The following is a 14,903-nucleotide window of genomic DNA, read 5'->3' as shown; positions in this document are numbered from 1 at the left end:
ACACCATTTCTCCATCCCCTTTGAGTGTGGCCATGCCTCACCCCTTGAATAATTGACATAACAGTACATCCAATGAGATATCCGACATTAGTGGTGTGGTAGTTATGTGGCTCCAGGTGTTGGGTAACTCCAGTTCCCAGCATGATGTGCAACACAGGGCCGGATTATAATGGAGGCACAAGGGGTCAGTGCCCCTGGGCCCCCCTCTAGTTAGGGGCCCCCTGTGGTTGGCATGTATTTAAAAAAAAAAAAATTGATTTGTTTTGTATTTTTTGTTTTTAGCTAAAGGTTTTGTCCATGGGTGGGGTAGTGCTGCAGCTTCACCTATCTGCCAATGTGACAATGATTTATGGTGCTGAACATCGGGAGCCAAGGCACACTGATTGCACAAGTGTGCAGTGCATTTCTGGGACTTGACTAAGTCCCCTGACACTTTGCAACAGAGGACAGAGGCTGAGAAGTTTGTTCTGAGCTCTGATTGGTGGAGCTCATTACATGCTTCTCAGGTCCATGGAGAACAGCAGCAGCAGCTTAGTCATGGGAGGGTTTTTAATCAGAGGCAGCAATAGGACTGTGAGGTCTCCTCCAGAGTAAGGGGCAGAGGGACAAACACAGGCTTTTCATGTGGTGTGTGTGTGTGTGTGTGTGTATATGTGTATATATATATATATATATATATCCCCTGCAGTTAACCATTAACCAAGTTTACTCTGTGTTTTGACAGTATAATTTTCTCCCATGCAGTGTGCGGCCAGTAATGACAAGTGCAAGGGGGCCCCCCGGTCTAAAGTACCCCGGGCCCCCCAAAGGCTTAATCTGGCACTGGTGCAACATAAATGTAGAGATTGTTTGGGTAATAGTGTGTGAGGCCATGCGGATGCATGCTTTACAAACATAGCTGTAGGCCTATAATTTGTACAGCAATGTCCTAAATTTAAAATAGTAAGGAGTGCTTAAGCCACAACAATCTCATAACCCTTAAATAGCACAGGCTAATTGTGAGGTTAGAGGACAGTCCCCCAAAACCAAAGTACCAATTGGGATACAGCATACATTCATCCATGAAGGAGTAATTTAATTAATGTTATTTACTATGTACAGTATGTGTGTGTTAACATATTATTTTTTAGTACTGTGTTGACAGCAGACCCATCTTCAATGTAGTTTAAAAATGTATGTGGCCTTCACACATAACTCTGAACTTTTTATTATGTACAAATACAACAAACATTTGTGTATGTTATATATTAATTTTTTTTTTTTATCCCTTCACTACAGACACTGAACAGCAGCAGGAGGAGGTGGCAGCCCTAATGAGGGAGATAGTACTGACCCTCCTGTACCTCCAGATACTGTTTAGACTGTTGGAGGCCCGGATTTAATTTTTTTTTATCCCCCCCCCCCTTATTATTTTTGCCCAAAATAAACGTTTATGTACAGTTCGAAATTGCCTGTGTTTTTACTAATAAATATGTTAGAGGGCTTGTAAGGGTAGGTACATACAGATGTGTACTGTACGTTATACTTGTAATTTGAGGTGAGGGGTAATGATTGATGTGTGAATGTGTGTGTTTTTGAGTAAAATAACACATAGTGAAAATGCATGCATGTTTAATGTTGTTAGATTAAAACATCACACATAACATCAGGGTAGGTATACATGTTACACATTGTGGACAAAGTAATTATGGACATAATTTAGTACATATACAGAAACACCAACATAACTTGATGTAAAAGTAACAGCAATATGGGGACACATAGATAGTGATTAAAATGCCACATTAGAACATAACAAATATACATGTAATGAGGGTTCAAATGTAGTTTTATTAGGTCTTTATTAAGGTAGACAATTGAGTTAATAGAAAACAATAATTGAATAACAAATAGATTAATTAATCAATTGTCAGATTAGTAGTTGAGAGGCAAGATTTGCAGGTCCATATATGTGAAGGGTATGGCAGCGTACACGGACGTACGCTCACTCTCACGAGCGGTGACATAACCTGTGTTTTCCATTGAAAACAATAGGGACCCGTCCATGCAAACTGGCGTACGCTCAGATCTCCGCAAGAAGTCGGTGGGGAGACGGAGGAAAGACGTCCGTAAACGGCGCCGTACGCTCAGTTGTACGCCTGTTGTCGGAGTGCAAGGGCTGGGCCGTCCGCGTACGTTGCCGTATGCTCATTTGTACGCCACTCCCCTTCTACGGTATTTCTGCCCGTACGTAAGCGGCTGATTTGTGGGTGGACCTAACCCTAACGGCCGCGTACGGCTAGCGTACGTTAATGGCGAACGTACGCACGTTTGGCCGCTCCGATCAGAATAACCTCCATTATCCCTATATATTGTAAGCTTGCGAGCCGGGCCCTCCTACCTCCGTGTCGGTTTGTTTCTACCCAGTTTGTTTAATCACTGTTCTTTCCAATTGTAAAGCGCAACGGAATATGCTGTGCTATATAAGAATCTATAAATAATAAATAAATCCCAATTTTCAACAACCCCGACTCCCCCTCCAGGTACCTCTAGCTCTGTATACCTGTTGGACTCTTTAGAGTTAAAGACATGGACACTGGCAAGTTTCTAAAGGTGAGTGTGACTTTTTATTTTCAACAGACACAAACTAACTGTTGGTCTTTTACAGCTACTCAAATGCTCTGGCCCTTCAGACCTGCACAGATCTCCTAACACTTATGCTGGCCACACATCAGACCAACTTTCCTAGTTGCTTGGATGGGATAAAAATCTGGTACTGGGTGGGAGCAAAGGACAATCAGAAATGTGCTCACAAGCCAAGGAAAATGGACAAAAACATTCAGTCAAATTGTTTAAATCAAACAGGTTCAACTACAGTATGATGTCTTAGCGACAGTTTTTGAACTTTTCCAGATTTTGGGAGCAAAATATTACATTTGCTCCCATCCATTACCATATTTTTATTCCATCCAAGCAACTAGTTGGATGGTTGGAGGAAAGTTGGTCTGATGTGTGGCCAGCCTAACTCGATTCTTACAGCCCTGACTATCACCAGACCACCTGGTAACAATTTCTTTCTTGGCTAAATAAGAAGTCACTTCCTGGAGTGCCTGAGGTGGAGCCCATACCGTGCTCCCTGGAAAACCCAGATTCCGGACTACACCCAAGTTGTAAGCCTAAAACAATTTGTTCTCGAAGGATCAAAGCCACTTTTTAACTCCTTGATTTGTGGCACCCGAGTCTCTCTGCCACACTAGATACGTGTGGTGAAACTGAACTTTTGTCTAATGTTAGGTTGATCTTTGCTTCAAAATGAATAAACATATATTGCAAAAAATAAAAATCATTTGGTAGGACCAGCATACATGTGACAAATGATCCCGCTCTTCTTCTCTTGCAGCTCTAGTGTTACTGTAAGTTTAGTACAAAGCTGTTCTGAAGCACTGGTTATTAACTGTGACACTAATTGTAATTTTTTTTAATCTAATTGAATGTAAGGGGAGATTAGTTTTAATTTTGTGGAGTTGTATTAATTTAAAATGTGTTAATTTGGTAAAATGGTCAAACTAATTATTCAAATGAGTTAATATTAATCTTCAGTATATTAATGGGCAGCTTACTTTACATTATTTATTTATATATATTGTAGTTTTCTAATTCTGTTATTATGGATTGCAAATTGTTTGTTATGCTGTTGTATCCCAAAATCAAACATTTCAAAGACAGGAGAACACTTTGGTTGGTACGTCCCCAGATTTCAGTGAGAATGGCGGTGCCTAGAACTGTCTTTATCCTGGGACCAGCATATTGTCATTTCATTATTATTGTTATCCAAAGGACACATGTTGGTAAGTTTAAGTACAGTCTCATTAATCAGTTTAAGGTCAAACGGAAAAGGACAATTCACAAATAAAGCATTCAATTATGACAAATCTGCCCTTAAAAGCCATATTAATAGCTATTGGGGAGAAGAAAATATATGTGTATTCTCCAGGGATAGAGAAATTCTGTGAAGTGGTAAACATATACCACCCAGACTTTTTAAGGGCTGGCACTTTCTGCCCAATTATACTGTATGAGTTTATTGTAGCATGACTATCAGCTCTCAGTTTCCAATTAAAAAAACAATGCTTGCTTTAATTTGCCTTCATATCCTCAGACATTACATGTGTACTGTAGCTTTATCCAAAAGCAAATGTACCCATATAAACTGCAGATTAACTGTATTAATGTCAGTGTGAAATTCTGTGAGGCTTATTAACTACTAATACACCGTGTTGAGATGACCTTGATGTCTAGATTAATAGCTTTAGACCTTACAGATTGTTCTAACCTACAGTTGCCTAAAAAAGTATATTGTCTAGGGCACCATCAGATATTCATCTGGCACAACCCGTGTGCCCTCATAAGTCTGTCTCCAGCCTTGCCTACACTGTGATAAAGTCCCACCTACAAGACTTTTCCCACCCATGGACTTTACTGATCCATGAAATGAAGATCTGTCTGGTCAATGGCCTTCATGTCTTTAAGTATCCTCTGAACACCACTTTGAATACAGTGCACTCAAGTCATAAAGCAAGATGAAGATTCAGGAGAAACTCTGCAGTTATGATTATTGAAATGGTAACATTTTAAGATGTCCACATCTGCAGAATATTCACAATGTTGACATGAAACGTGGATATTCTGCAGGTACCGAAGGGCTAGAACTAGGCTAAAGGAAGGGAGGGTTAGGGTTGGGCTGCAGTATGGTAGAGTTAGGCACTAGGGGAATGGTTATGCTGTAGCAGAAGAGGACTATGCACTAAGGAGATGGTTAGAGTTAGGCCATGGGGCAGAGGGTTAGTTAGGTGGCATAAGAGGACGGTTGAGTACTAGGGAGAAGGATAGGTAGCAGGAGGGGGGGGGGTTAATCTCTGGGGGGTTAGGCTACGCAGGGTTAGGGTTAGGCAGGAGGATAACATTAAGCTGCATGAAGGAAGGTTAGGAGTAGGCACTAGTGGTAAAGTTTGGGATGTACAATACCACAGAACTGCCACAGGAACACCCTGAAGTCAGGGTCAGCTCTCTATAATAACCAAAAGACACAGCTGGAGCTGCTAGTTCTGCCTTATAAAGTAAGTCACCACTGGACCACCAGGGATGTTTTGTTGACATTCTAACTGTTGACATTTAATTGGTGACAGCATGATGAATTTTGACACGATCAATGTCAACATGATACATTTTAACAAAATCTAGTGCATCATTGGATACTTACATGGGTATACCCTCATTGCTTTCCCAAGCCAATAAGCCACACTTGCTTCGCTTGTCTCAGCTTTGACATATTCCCACCCAGCAGTGTGGACCAATATTGCCGGGCCTTCCCCTTCAATTTTTGCTATGGAACCCGGCAATGCCTCGTTCTGCCCTCCCATTAACAGATTTGTCAAAACCCAGTGCTGCAGAAGCTGTGTAAGGGTATGTGGCTTCCCAGGAGGCTGTGCGCACAGCATCAGTGTGGATTATGCAGCCTGGTTGAGCTGTGACTGCACATTCCATTTAAATTTGAATTGCTCACTCACTTTCACCTATTGTTTGGCACAGATGGGGCTACAGCCACCTGCCACCACTTTAATATGCCACCACCTGGTCCCCAATGGAAGTCACTGTGCTGTTTACCGCTCTGTTTGAAGGCCACAGCTCAGCCAGGCCAGATTAAAAAGTGTCCCTAACGCACAAAGCATACTAGGACAAATACATACATGCACCCAGATAATATCATTTTTCTGTGTCATATTTTACATTTAAAGGTGAAAAATACTTCACAATGAAATGCAACTTCAATGAAGCAAAGAATCAAATAGCTGATGAATAAATTAACCAAATACACCATACAGACAGCAGCTGGCCTCATGGTTGGTCATAAATCCTAAGTATTACAATTGCATTCCTATTTATAACATTTATGCCATTTTTGTTCTTTTAAATACTTAAGAAGACATTGGGGGTTTATAGGGTATAAGTTCTACATGCCTACAGGGCATTGGTCTGACCTCCATTTCTCATAATAGGCATTTGAACATTCTCAGCTCCAGGTCCTTTCGGCCCTTAATCTGGCCCTGGCTGAGAGAAGTGACGGCTGCCCCAAAGACCAGTGGCATAACTGTAAATTTTGCTCCCCCCCTGCCAAAAAGTTTGTGGTCCCCCCCCCCTTGGGCTCCTCTCCAGCGTGTTGCCCCAGCATGTAACATGATGATGTCACATGCATCAGCACGCCCATCCTGTACACAGTAGCCAATAGCCGGCTCTGTGTACAGTCAATTGAATCAGTGGGGGGGATTTGTCGTCTCTGCCATAGCCGCACCCGCGCTGCAGCTGACTCGCCTCCGGTGCTCAGCCAGTGGCAGGCAGCAGCATGTCAGTGCGTCCAGCAGGTGGTGGCGCCCACATAGACCCCACTGTGACTTGCTCCCCCAAGCGGCAGCTGGGGCTGCCTTACAGTAGTTACGCCACTGCCAAAGACGTCAGCACAGCTGTAATAACACTGGTTCCGAGTAGACTCTGTCTTCATCCATTGGCAATACTAGAACAACCATTGCTGAATATCTCAGACAGTAGATAAACCCAGCAAATTCATGTGGTGGGACTTTGTTTAAATGAACAGTCAACATACTGTTCATATACAAATACCAGTTCTAATAAACAGAAGACTGAATGAATATTCCGATTTTGCAAATTCAGCCGGTACTTTAGATGCTGGTTTAATATATACACCTGTGACAAGCTGGAAGACAGTGGTGTAAAAATAGCAGAGGTCACAGTATATGCAGATTTTGTGGAGAAATGGCCGTAAACCAAGCCCCAAGTGGAAAAACCTCCTAAAGTGCTTATATAAGCAAAAGGTCATTGCTTGGACTCATTTTCCTTGCTTTAGAACAAGTAAAACACGAATGTCATTTTAATATTTGTCCATCTATCCAAATATTTGCATAGTTTTGACAGAGACAGATAATGTTTTAATTTAACATTGCCAAGTTCTCCTCCCCGTGCAGACTTCTTTGTCTGAGAAACCATGGTGATCTCTGTAGTTAAAGGCACTTATTTGTGACTAAATTATTCATACCAATTCTGCTGTAAAAAAAAGGAAAGAAAATCGACTATTAAACAGTTTTCCAGTTTGGAAATATTCTTGCTATTTTAGACGCAGCGTTGGGTTCTAAATGTAACTCATGACATCCATTTCCTCAAAAGACTTGGCCTCTGGCCCTATTCCTCCCCAATGTACTCACTTACTTCACACCAACCCCTCCTTCTGTCCTTATCCTTAATTATACTTATATATCTTCTTCCCCGTTTACACATACGCTCAGGCTATAATTACGAAATGACAGGACCAACCCAAGGTGCTCTAGAAAGAATAATTAAGTGATGTACAAATACTGGGCACAGGGTGACTGCTGCCCCCCAGTGAGCCTGCCATTTTCTAGATATTTAGCATGCATTAGCTAAAGGGCAGACATTATTAGCCAGCCGTGCTGATAATTTTTCCTTTTTTTTTTTCTTTAAGAAAAGCGCTTTAGATTTTATACCTTGTAGAGAAACATTTTACTGCAGAAAGTGATATTATACTTTTTAATCTGCCTTTAGTTTTTTTCATTGCCGAATAAAATGTAGCAATATGTAACTTAACTGACCTGTGACCCTCTTTTCTGCCGCATCATAGTTGCCATGTTTGTGACATCAGGTTTTTGGTGCAAGGGAAGTCTGTATACTATAATGTTATGTATTTGAGGCTGCGAATATTGCTCTGATATTTTGTTCTATTTTTACATTACTTTTTAATGTCTGTATTTCTCCTCTTACTTTTTCTCAGAGGATTTAGATGAGAGGGATGTGGGGGGAAGTGGAGGAGGGTGAAATTATCACTGCCCTACCACCATGTAAAAATTCTAAGCGAATCATGTCATGAAACTGCCCACTTCCCAATTGGCAGTGAGCAGCATTCAGGAGAATGTCCTTCTCTTGCCGGAGTCCAAAATATATAACATTTAGGGAGAGCAGGTTAATATGATGTAATTGCATTTTGTTCCTTGTTGTTGAACTTTTGCTCACCTGCATAGTGACCCCAGCCACTATCTTGAACACAGCTTGTGACCTTGAATTTCACCTTGTCCAATCATTGATCTCAACCAGTTTGCCATTCTACTGTGTGGAATTACTTAATAGGTCTTTGGGCAGGATACAGCCCCCAGGTCATTGTCAGTTATTTTATTTTCTACATATGCCAAGTGGTCCTTCGCCTGTCTGATACAAGCTACAGTATGTATAGCTGGAGAGTCTGCAAAATTATATTCAATGTTGTCTACTGCCATCCAATGTGGAGTCACCAGTAGTTTAGTTGATATATCTCTTTACCCAACCTCTGCATGTACTTTAAGTGATCATATGCAAGATGGCCTGCAGCACATCACAGGAAATCCCTGGATCTCATCCCACTCCAGCCACAAATTTTTAAAGGCCTAAACTTTTTGACAATCAAGATGGGCGTTGTTCCTTCAATTTAGTCAATGGGGCATATGCACTTATACTTGATAAAGTGGAGAGTGTTAAAGTATTAGCCAATTAGCTCCTAACTTCCATGTTACAGGCTGTGTTTGAAAACCGACAGGAGCTGATTGGTTGATAGTTTATCTCTCTCTGGTGTTGTCATTTTACAAGGCTTAGTACATCTGCTCCTATACTATCTTTGTCTGAGAATTCCAGCTTCCACTGAACTCTAATATCTGGTTCACTCTTGTGACTTATCCCAATGATCTTTACACCACTCCTGCCACTGGAATATTAGAGTTTAAATATCTACTTCCATGCTGCCACAGATATGACAGAGTACTGATAAGACATCCCTAGATGGTAAATACCATTTATTACTATTGTTTCCAATGTTACAATGTATCATTCAATAGCAAACATATAACAAACATGAATCGAAATGGTGCATATAAAAAGCCATCCAACAATTATTTATGATATTCTTATATCTTACATTATATACAATATATACATATGTATTCGTCAATAGTACAGTTTGGAATATGGCATTGTTCGTACATTAATCGGGGTACTGCATCTGTTGCCTGTGTGAGTCAGGTTATAATGATTGTAGTCATAAAATACTAGCACAAAGGAAAATTATAATTGATACAAGACTATTCAATATTATATTTACTTTGGGTAATAAGTTTGCATATAATCAACTTTAACTGTAGGGATCCTAGTTGTACCAACAGTCCTGCAGGTATAACACACATCGCTTTTAGGCATATGTAATCTTCAAATTGTACGGACAGGGGCAAAATGTCTCGGTACTTATGTAATATCTGGGCTCCCGTTTTTCTTATGAGACCGCATCCCCTTGCGGGGCTCGCTGCGCTCGCCACGCTTCGGGCACGGTGGCTCGCTGCGCTCGCCACACTATATAAAATCAACTCCATGCGTAGTTGGATAGTAGGGGTATGAAAAAATGGGGTGCATTTAACATGGGAGCCCAGATAATACATAAGTACCAATGTCTCTTCTTCCACAGAGATTGCAATAAACTTTTCACCTCGCTATTTTATATAGCTTCTTAATTACCATAAGAGACATTAAGATACTAACGTTAGAAAGTAGAGTAGTATTAATCTAGTATTTTATTAGTGTTTTTTTTTTATTTCTACGAAATCTGAAAGCTTTCACTTAGCTCTATATTGTATTTAATGTTTGCACAAAAGTTCTCTCCAGGATCTTTCAACAATTTACATTTACTAAAGGGCCATACACACTATCACTAGACGATATTGGTCACAATATTGTTCATAAAGGGCTTTCTGAGCAATATTGTGAACAATATAGTGCAGTGTGTGCGCTGTGCATCGTTCCCAATGCGCGCTCCCGCACATTGTCAATGTCTGCCGCCCTTCTCCAAGCACGTTTGGATGAGTGAGCACATTGTCAACGACGGTCTTTCCCCCTGCCGCCACCCACCTTCGGCTTCCTCGTGTGGCATCATCATCAACGGGATCATCCTAATGTGTATGGGGCTTAAGACTCCTGTTTGGTCCGAGTTTAAATGTGATGAGTATCGTTGGGCTTCAAGAGTTTTTTTAAGGATCAAATACCCAAATCTGCTAAAGATCTTGTTTGACAGAACCGTGTCTCCATCAGTCTATGCATTTAACAGTGAGCAGCATGTTTGGAGAACGCTGCACAGATTAGTTTGATGTTTGCAGTGTTTCTCCTTGCGTATAAATAAATAGTTAAAAATCAGAGTAGAAAGTGGATGTTTATTGTTCTATATAAAATAGAAAGTTTGGTGAAATTTAAACCTTTTGCAGTCCTAATTTTTTTTCTCAATTCAATATTGTCTGGTTTAAATGCTTAAATTAATTGTAATTTATTTATTTTAATAAAAAATGGTCTACATTGAATGTTGAACGATGTTAATGTTCTTATTTTGAAGTGGCTCAACATTGGATATGCTACTGTACCTAGCACTAGGGCTGTTGAGCCTGACTAGACGTTGGACTTGAAAGGGTTAAAACATAAGGAGGGATATATATATATATATATATATATATATATATATATATAGAAGGTAGAAAACAAACAGCAGCACTCATAGGATTTTTCAAACTGTATTAAAAAAAACGTGACGATAAACCAACGTTTCGGGGATTAGCCCCTTTGTCAAGGTGTAGGTAAAAACCTACACCTTGACAAAGGGGCTAGTTTGAAAAATCCTATGAGTGTCGCTGTTTGTTTTCTACCTTCTACTAACATTTATCCGGAAGGCACCAAGGTGATTGAACCACTGGAGCTGGAGTGCCAGGCCGCAACCACAGTTTTATATATATATATATATATATATCTGTTTGCGCTGGCCGGCACTCTGAGCGCTGTGCTGCGTTACTTGCCCGGTGCCTTCCGAAATTTCCCCTCAAGCAAGGGGGGAGAGAATACAGTGTGGTGTAGTCGGCGGCACTCCCGGACTGGGAAATAAGGAACAACAATTGCCCAAATGTGGATCAACGTTTCAGTGCCCGTGCACTTTTATCAAGATCAGCAGAGTGAATAAAAAACAGTGAGACTTACCACTCTAAATAGACAGTGAATACATCAAGGGGAGTCAGCTGCTTCCGGACGCCTTCACAAGATCCGGCGCTCGGTTACTGCGTCATCGCCAATACAAACACACGTTGCTAAGCAACCACATCATAGTAATTTATAGCACATCTAAAGGGAAAAGATACAAAAAAATATAAAATATGCAATGATACAAATACGATCTCATACATAGAATATTCAATGAGACATGTGAGAGAAAGACAAATATATGCGGTATGTGAGATTGTGAGGGATATCATCTCCCTTGGCGCAACCTTCTCAGCTAAGTCCCCAAGTCAGTAAACCCACTTAAAGTACGTATCAGGAAAACAGTATTATGGTTATATGTCTGAATCCACTAGCCTGTTATTGCCTCATGGCTTATAAGTCAGCGTTTTCAACAAAAAGCATGCAAACCCAGTGATTCATTTAACCCACGGGGTGCCAAAGTCCCCAATCTCTCAATCCACCGGGTCTCAAGTTGTAATAGCTTGGTCTGTCTATCACCTCCTCTTTTAAGAGGTGGAACCTGATCAATGATCATATATCTTATGGCCGTGACACTGTGCTTTGCCTTAGCAAAGTGTCTGGCCACCGGTTGCTCACTGTTGCCCTTGGCGACTGCTGCCTTAATGGCCGACCTATGGTTGGCCATTCTTTCTTTGAACATGGTTTCAGTTTTACCCACATAGAAGAGGGAACAGGGACAAGTGATAAGATAAATTACGAACCTTGAGGTACATGTCAACCGATAATGTATGTCGATTTTTTTGCCGGTAAATGGGTGATTAAAACTTGAACCAGTTTGTAAGAAACCGCATGTGGTGCAATTTGGACATCTCACACATCCCGCCCGCGGTTTACCCAGAAATGTATTAGTTGGATTTTTAACCATTTCTGTGATATCATTATGTACCAAATAATTTTTAAGATTTTTATTTCTTCTGTAAGCGGGCATGAGCTTTTTGTTAGAGAGGTGGAGGTCTGTGTCGGATTGTACGATGGGCCACAGTTTTTTTGCTTTTTTAATCAGATTAGGTGTTTGGTGATTGTAGGTATTTGTCCATACCATTGTCTCATTAGTTGTTTTTTTGGAATTTCGTGTGGGGTTTTTTAATTCACTGAGGGGGATTGCCAATGCTTTCTGTTTCATTTGTTGTATCGTTTTTTTATCATAACCTCTCATGAGGAATTTATTGGCCATAATGTCCAATTCTATCAGGGCCTGGCTACGTTCACTGTTGATACGTAGTACCCGTAAGAATTGACTATAGGGTAAAGCTTTTTTAAGGCTGGTAGGATGAGCACTTGATGATAGGAGTATGTTATTCCTATCTGTAGGCTTATGGTATAAGGATGTTATGATCTTATTATTGGCCAGTGTCAGGGTGACGTCTAGAAAATTAGTCGATTGGTCACTGATGGAATAAGTATATTTTACCGGACTTGAGGTGGAATTATGGTTTTCAATAATTTGAGAGAATGTCTCTCTCGTACCACTCCAGAATATTAAGACGTCATCAATAAACCTAAAATAGGCAAATACATGTTTAGCAATTTCAGGATCTGCAAAGAAGGTTTCATTTTCAATCATTATCATAAAAGCATTAGAATATGATGGAGCTACACATGATCCCATTGCTACCCCAGCTGTTTGCAGGTAGTAATTACCATTAAAATAAAAATAATTTTTGGTAAGGATAGTCTCCAATAGGGTCATGTATAGGTTAAGGTCAGGACCGTTGTAAAGGGGATTATTCGTTAATAGCATTCTTGTGGCTTGTAACCCCAAATTATGTGGTATGCAAGTGTATAGGTTACATACATCAACGGTACACAACAAGCAATTTTCAGGCAGAGATGTAAAAGCATTAATAGCTGTTAATAAAGCTGCTGTATCCTTCAGACAAGTGGGTTTGGCCTGAATTATCGGCTGGAGATATCCATCAAGGTACACCGAAATTGGTGAAAAGATGGATCCCCTCGCCGATATTATCGGCCTGCCCGGTGGTTTATCAAGATTTTTATGAATCTTAGGTAATGAATATAAAAGGGGCCTTACTGGGTGTTCAGTCGTCAGGCAACTCTTGATGGCTGATGAAATGAGTCCTTCTTTGTAAGCATGTGAGATCAGACAGTCCAATTCTTTTTTAAAAGTCATAGTAGGATCCCCATTGAGTAGACGATAAGTGTTTGTGTCGGCAAGTTGCCGGTCAAGTTCCAGTTGGTAATCGGTTAAATTCTGGACCACAATCGATCCACCTTTGTCCGATTGTCGGATGATTATATCCTTGTAATCCGAAAGAGCACGGAGTGCTGTTCCTTCCTGGATGGATAAATTCCAATGTGACGGTATCAAACTCTCAGTTGTTTTCGGTGTCTCCTTCTCCAGTAATCGACTGAACGTTTTCAAGGAGGCATTCGTGCTTACTGGATCAAAGTTGGACTTGTGTTTCAGGGGGAGGAGATGTTTAGGCAGTGGTTCTGAGATGGGGATAATGGGATTTTTCCCATAATGTTCTTGTCGACGGATTGATCTATTTAGTTTATATGTGTCGACTCTCCATTGTAGGGGATCAAATGCAGCCGTCGGTACAAATGACAGTCCTTTTTGGAGGATAGACATCTCAATGGTAGATAAGGTTCTAGAGGATAAATTAAAAACAAGGCTCTGATCATCTCTTATTTGCCCCGCTTTCTCCTTCCTCCTTTTGTTTTGCCCGCCGCGGCGGGTGGCGTTGTGTCGGCACTTGCTAGTTGGGCTCTGGTCCGTACCCCTAAAGGGCGGGAACCAGGGCCAGATCTTACGTCACTGTCGCTGCCAGTGGAATATTGGTCTGTATGGACAGGTTGTTTAAGTTTTCTCCGAAATAAAGGTCGCCTTTCCTCTCTGGGATATGCGCCCGTCAGCCATGGGTAGATCCGCAGTTGTTCATAATCCTGATCAACTTTGATTTTCTTCTCCTTTTTGAACTTTATAAGTTCTTGGGAATATTTGTCCATGTCGGTGGTCAGCTGAGTTAGCCAGTTGGTACCTGTGTCATCAGTGAGCTGTTTCATATTTGTCGACTCAAACGCGTTGATTTTAGCTTTGTATTTGTCCATTTCTTTCCTGGATTCTTCGATCACCAGTAGAAGGAGATCGAATGAACATTTGTTCAATATGGAAGTCCATTTGATACAAAAGTCCCCATTATAGCGTCCAATCGTGGGCGTGTTTTTAACGCGAAATCCGCGTGGAATTTTTTTCTCTCTATAATAGTTGGAAAGGGTTAATCCATGTTGGTAAAAATCCAGTTCTTTCTTTTTCAACCGGAGTAGTTCTTTGTAAATATCAGGACAGGTATCATTGTTTTGTGGTGTATCTGGTTCATCGGAGAACAATATAATTTCTGCCTCGGATTCAGAATAGCTGTGTGAGGCTCCTGGAATTAGGGTAACACGTTCTTGCGTCTTTTCCACTGGGGTCACTTTGGGTTGAGACATGGGGCTGGTAGCCGGTGCGGTAAGGGGGAGTGAGGTTCAGAGGGAATGATCCCAGTTATAAGGGCTGATGCCCGGTGCGGTGTCAGTGATGATTCACTGCTGTTCCGACGTGGTTCAGATAGACCAATAGCTTTGGTGCCTTGCCAGAAATCCTTCACTCAGTACTCACAGTTTGCCGTGTCTACATGAGCGAGGGTCCATATATCTGTTTGCGCTGGCCGGCACTCTGAGCGCTGTGCTGCGTTACTTGCCCGGTGCCTTCCGAAATTTCCCCTCAAGCAAGGGGGGAGAGAATACAGTGTGGTGTAGTC

Source organism: Crinia signifera, chromosome 1 (genome assembly GCF_055691185.1).
Source record: "Crinia signifera chromosome 1, ASM5569118v1, whole genome shotgun sequence".
NCBI lineage: Eukaryota > Metazoa > Chordata > Amphibia > Anura > Myobatrachidae > Crinia > Crinia signifera.
This window is presented reverse-complemented; position numbering follows the sequence as displayed.